This window comes from Rattus norvegicus, chromosome 2, assembly GCF_036323735.1.
Source record: "Rattus norvegicus strain BN/NHsdMcwi chromosome 2, GRCr8, whole genome shotgun sequence".
Classification (NCBI taxonomy): Eukaryota; Metazoa; Chordata; class Mammalia; order Rodentia; family Muridae; genus Rattus; species Rattus norvegicus.
The window spans coordinates 117,725,292-117,731,576 of NC_086020.1; the positions used below are offsets into that span (position 1 = coordinate 117,725,292).

Genomic DNA, 6,285 nt, shown 5'->3' on the forward strand with positions numbered 1-6,285 from the left:
GTGTGTGGGTTCATTTCTGGGTCTTCAATTCTATTTCATTGGTCTATCTGTCTGTCTCTGTACCAATACCATGCAGTTTTTTATCACTATTGCTCTGTAATACTGCTTGAGTTCAGGGATAGTGATTCCCCCTGAAGTCCTTTTATTGTTGAGGATAGCTTTAGCTATCCTGGGTTTTTTGTTATTCCAGATGAATTTGCAAATTGTTCTGTCTAACTCTTTGAAGAATTGGATTGGTATTTTGATGGGGATTGCATTGAATCTGTAGATTGCTTTTGGTAAAATGGCCATTTTTACCATATTAATCCTGCCAATCCATGAGCATGGGAGATCTTTCCATGTTCTGAGGTCTTCTTCAATTTCTTTCCTCAGTGTCTTGAAGTTCTTATTGTACAGATCTTTTACTTGCTTGGTTAAAGTCACACCGAGGTACTTTATATTATTTGGGTCTATTATGAAGGGTGTCGTTTCCCTAATTTCTTTCTCGGCTTGTTTCTCTTTTGTATAGAGGAAGGCAACTGATTTATTTGAGTTAATTTTATACCCAGCCACTTTGCTGAAGTTGTTTATCAGCTTTAGTAGTTCTCTGGTGGAACTTTTGGGATCACTTAAATATACTATCATGTCATCTGCAAATAGTGATATTTTGACCTCTTCTTTTCCGATCTGTATCCCCTTGATCTCCTTTTGTTGTCTGATTGCTCTGGCTAGAACTTCAAGAACTATATTGAATAAGTAGGGAGAGAGTGGGCAGCCTTGTCTAGTCCCTGATTTTAGTGGGATTGCTTCAAGTTTCTCTCCATTTAGTTTAATGTTAGCAACTGGTTTGCTGTATATGGCTTTTACTATGTTTCGGTATGGGCCTTGAATTCCTATTCTTTCCAGGACTTTTATCATGAAGGGGTGTTGAATTTTGTCAAATGCTTTCTCAGCATCTAATGAAATGATCATGTGGTTCTGTTCTTTCAGTTTCTTTATATAATGGATCACGTTGATGGTTTTCCGTATATTAAACCATCCCTGCATGCCTGGGATGAAGCCTACTTGATCATGGTGGATGATTGTTTTGATGTGCTCTTGAATTCGGTTTGCCAGAATTTTATTGAGTATTTTTGCGTCGATATTCATAAGGGAAATTGGTCTGAAGTTCTCTTTCTTTGTTGTGTCTTTGTGTGGTTTAGGTATAAGAGTAATTGTGGCTTCGTAGAAGGAATTCGGTAGTGCTCCATCTGTTTCAATTTTGTGGAATAGTTTGGATAATATTGGTATGAGGTCTTCTCTGAAGGTTTGATAGAATTCTGCACTAAACCCGTCTGGACCTGGGCTCTTTTTGCTTGGGAGACCTTTAATGACTGCTTCTATTTCCTTAGGAGTTATGGGGTTGTTTAACTGGTTTATCTGTTCCTGATTTAACTTCGATACCTGGTATCTGTCTAGGAAATTGTCCATTTCCTGAAGATTTTCAAATTTTGTTGAATATAGGTTTTTATAGTAAGATCTGATGATTTTTTGAATTTCCTCTGAATCTGTAGTTATGTCTCCCTTTTCATGTCTGATTTTGTTAATTTGGATGAACTCTCTGTGTCCTCTCGTTAGTCTGGCTAAGGGTTTATCTATCTTGTTGATTTTCTCAAAGAACCAACTTTTGGTTCTGTTGATTCTTTCTATGGTCCTTTTTGTTTCTACTTGGTTGATTTCAGCTCTGAGTTTGATTATTTCCTGCCTTCTATTCCTCCTGGGTGTATTTGCTTCTTTTTGTTCTAGAGCTTTTAGGTGTGCTGTCAAGCTGCTGACATATGCTCTTTCCTGTTTCTTTCTGCAGGCACTCAGCGCTATGAGTTTTCCTCTTAGCACAGCTTTCATTGTGTCCATAAGTTTGGGTATGTTGTATCTTCATTTTCATTAAATTCTAAAAAGTTTTTAATTTCTTTCTTTATTTCTTCCTTGACCAGGTTATCATTGAGTAGAGCATTGTTCAATTTCCACGTATATGTGGGCATTCTTCCCTTATTGTTATTGAAGACCAGTTTTAGGCCGTGGTGGTCCGATAGCACGCATGGGATTATTTCTATCTTTCTGTACCTGTTGAGGCCCGTTTTTTGACCAATTATATGGTCAATTTTGGAGAAAGTACCATGAGGAGCTGAGAAGAAGGTATATCCTTTTGCTTTAGGATAGAATGTTCTATAAATATCCGTTAAGTCCATTTGGCTCATGACTTCTCTTAGTCTGTCGACATCATTGTTTAATTTCTGTTTCCATGATCTGTCCATTGATGAGAGTGGGGTGTTGAAATCTCCCACTATTATCGTGTGAGGTGCAATGTGTGTTTTGAGCTTTAGTAAGGTTTCTTTTACGTATGTAGGTGCCCTTGTATTTGGGGCATAGATATTTAGGATTGAGAGTTCATCTTGGTGGATTTTTCCTTTGATGAATATGAAGTGTCCTTCCTTATCTTTTCTGATGACTTTTAGTTGGAAATTGATTTTATTTGATATTAGAATGGCTACTCCAGCTTGCTTCTTCTGACCATTTGCTTGGAAAGTTGTTTTCCAGCCTTTCACTCTGAGGTAGTGTCTGTCTTTGTCTCTGAGGTGTGTTTCCTGTAGGCAGCAGAATGCAGGGTCCTCGTTGCATATCCAGTTTGTTAATCTATGTCTTTTTATTGGGGAGTTGAGGCCATTGATATTGAGAGATATTAAGGAATAGTGATTATTGCTTCCCTTTATATTCATATTTGGATGTGAGGTTATGTTTGTGTGCTTTCATTCTCTTTGTTTTGTTGCCAAGACGATTAGTTTCTTGCTTCTTCTAGGGTATAGCTTGCCTCCTTATGTTGGGCTTTACCATTTATTATCCTTTGTAGTGCTGGATTTGTAGAAAGATATTGTGTAAATTTGGTTTTGTCATGGAATATCTTGGTTTCTCCATCAATGTTAATTGAGAGTTTTGCTGGATACAGTAACCTGGGCTGGCATTTGTGTTCTCTTAGGGTCTGTATGACATCAGTCCAGGATCTTCTGGCCTTCATAGTTTCTGGCGAGAAGTCTGGTGTGATTCTGATAGGTCTCCCTTTGTATGTTACTTGACCTTTTTCCCTTACTGCTTTTAATATTCTTTCTTTATTTTGTGCGTTTGGTGTTTTGACAATTATGTGACGGGAGGTGTTTCTTTTCTGGTCCAATCTATTTGGAGTTCTGTAGGCTTCTTGTATGTCTATGGGTATCTCTTTTTTTAGGTTAGGGAAGTTTTCTTCTATGATTTTGTTGAAGATATTTACTGGTCCTTTGAGCTGGGAGTCTTCACTCTCTTCTATACCTATTATCCTTAGGTTTGATCTTCTCATTGAGTCCTGGATTTCCTGTATGTTTTGGACCAGTAGCTTTTTCCGCTTTACATTATCTTTGACAGTTGAGTCAATGATTTCTATGGAATCTTCTGCTCCTGAGATTCTCTCTTCCATCTCTTGTATTCTGTTGGTGAAGCTTGTATCTACAGCTCCTTGTCTCTTCTTTTGGTTTTCTATATCCAGGGTTGTTTCCATGTGTTCTTTCTTGATTGCTTCTATTTCCATTTTTAATTCCTTCAACTGTTTGATTGTGTTTTCCTGGAATTCTTTCAGGGATTTTTGTGTCTCCTCTCTATGGGCTTCTACTTGTTTATTTATGTTTTCCTGGAATTCTTTCAGGGATTTTTGTGTCTCCTCTCTATGGGCTTCTACTTGTTTATTTATGTTTTCCTGGAATTCTTTCAGGGATTTTTGCGATTCTTTCAGGCATTTTTGCGATTCCTCTCTGTAGGCTTCTACTTGTTCTCTAAGGGAGTTCTTCATGTCTTTCTTTAGTCCTCCAGCATCATGATCAAAAATGATTTTGAAACGAGATCTTGCTTTTCTGGTGTGTTTCGATATTCCATGTTTGTTTTGATGGGAGAATTGGGCTCCGATGGTGCCATGTAATCTTGGTTTCTGTTGCTTGGGTTCCTGCGCTTGCCTCTCGCCATCAGATTATCTCTAGTGTTACTTTGTTCTGCTATTTCTGACAGTGGCTAGACTGTCCTATAAGCCTGTGTGTCAGGAGTGCTGTAGACCTGTTTTCCTCTCTTTCAGTCAGTTATGGGGACAGAGTGTTCTGCTTTTGGGCGTGTAGTTTTTCCTCTCTACAGGTCTTCAGCTGTTCCTGTGGGCCTGTGTCTTGAGTTCACCAGGCAGCTTTCTTGCAGCAGAAAATTTGGTCTTATCTGTGGTCCTGAGGCTCAAGTTCGCTCGTGGGGTGCTGCCCACGGGCTCTCTGCAGCGGCAGCAACCAGGAAGACCTGTGCCGCCCCTTCCGGGAGCTTCCGTGCACCAGGGTTCCAGATGGTCTTTGGCTTTTTCCTCTGGCGTCCGAGATGTGTGTGCAGGGAGCAGTCTCTTCTGGTTTCCCAGGCTTGTCTGCCTCTCTGAAGGTTTAGCTCTCCCTCCCACGGGATTTGGGTGCAGAGAACTGTTTATCCGGTCTGTTTCTTTCTGGTTCTGGCGGTGTCTCAGGCAGGGGTCCTGCCGCTCCTGGGCCCTCCCCCACGGGAGCCCAGAGGTCTTATACAGTTTCCTCTTGGGCCAGGGATGTGGGCAGGGGTGAGCAGTGTTGGTGGTCTCTTCAGCTCTGCAGCCTCAGGAGTGCCCACCTGACCAGGCGGTTGGGTCTCTCTCTCACCGGGTCTGGGAGCAGAGAGCTGCTGCGGGCCGGGATCCGCGGGTGTGCTACTATTTTTAAACTTAGGGAAATCATCTTGATTTTTAGTAAAACAACAAACAAACAAACAAACCCTATAAAACCCAACCTGTACACAAGAATGGTTGATTACAGTGTCAACATTTCAACATTAAGTTAGTCAATGATTCTAACACTGAGGTTAAATCTCTTATAACTTGTAATGAATCATAGCACAACATATAGATAGAATTATTAAAGAAAATGTCACCAGCATGATGGTTTTAGGGATTATGATGAAGGTTGTTTTCTCTCTTGGCCCATTATTTTGTACCTCTACTAAAGACATTATTTTTTAAAAAGAAAGAAAGAAAAAAAGAAAGAAAGAAAGACATCGTGGCCACATCTTCTTTCCTGCCATCTCTCTGCCATAGCATGTGGCTCAGGTGCACCTGACTCCTCAAGTTTTCTTTTCTGTCCATCTGCAGGTGTTCATCTGCAGGTGTTTATCTGCAGGTGTTCATCTGCAGGTGTTTATTTGCAGGTGTTCATCTGCAGGTGTTTATCTGCAGGTGTTTATCTGCAGGTGTTCATTTGCTCCTAAGCCTCAGTATCCTCTTAGCTAACAATTTTTCTACTTTGGTAGTAATTCAGTAAAGTCAAACTAGGAGTACTTGGAGGAGCCTGGGCTTTTGTGCACTTACATATTCCCGTGTTTCCAAAGCCTACTGTATCCCAAAGAGATACTCAATAATATTTGCTTAATTAAATGAAAGGAAGAGCCATTTGCAAAGATTTTTGACTGTGCTAGCAGCACCTATACCACTCTCTTTGTGTGTGTGTTGTGTGTTATATGTTGTTTAAAGTGTATGTACATGGATGTTCATGTGTAGGCTAGGGCAGGATCTGGGTGTCTTCACCCTGTGCCTTCCTGCCTTGAGATAGGGTCCCTTAGTGAACTGGCTCACTGATTCATCTAGGCTGGGTATCCATATCTAGTTCCTGTTTCTGACCCCCAGTGCTGGGATTACAGTTATATGTAGACATGACTGGCTTTTGATATGCTTGCCATCAAATTTGTTTTCTTCATGCTTACACAAGTGCCCTTAAACACTAAGCCATCTCTCCAGCCCCATCACTCCATCTGTCTGAAACTTCTTGTCCTAGGAAGGGGAAGGTCTATCTATAAATGCTGAGGGTGGTAACTGGCTGGAACCAGGGCCCACAGTGACACATGACACACGCTGGGAGTCTAGAGCCTTGAGCATTGAGGAGCTGTCCTTCAAAAGTGTTAAGATCAATAGGACAAGAGAAAGACCTGGCATTTAAATGGGTGCAGTTGAGCCAGAGATTCAATTCTCCAGCAGGCTCTAGATAGAATTTAAAGAACACTTCCTCAATTCCATATATCCTGTGGCAGTTCTAAAACTCAGTGATTCTCAAAAGAGTCCATCTGTCCCTTTTGATGTAACAGAAACAAACTGAAGGCAAGGGCTAAAAAGCAGCTTGTGCAGATCCCATCTTATGTGGAGGAAACAGCCACTCCAGAGCATAAAACCCAGTTTCCATCTAAGGAGGTTAAAAGCAAACTCAC

General features: G+C 40.7%; 1 protein-coding gene across 32 annotated transcripts in view; it reads right to left on the minus strand.

Annotated features, from left to right (window-relative positions):
* Pex5l (peroxisomal biogenesis factor 5-like) overlaps nucleotides 1–6,285 on the minus strand; it is a 213,574-nt gene that overhangs the window by 102,093 nt on the left and 105,196 nt on the right.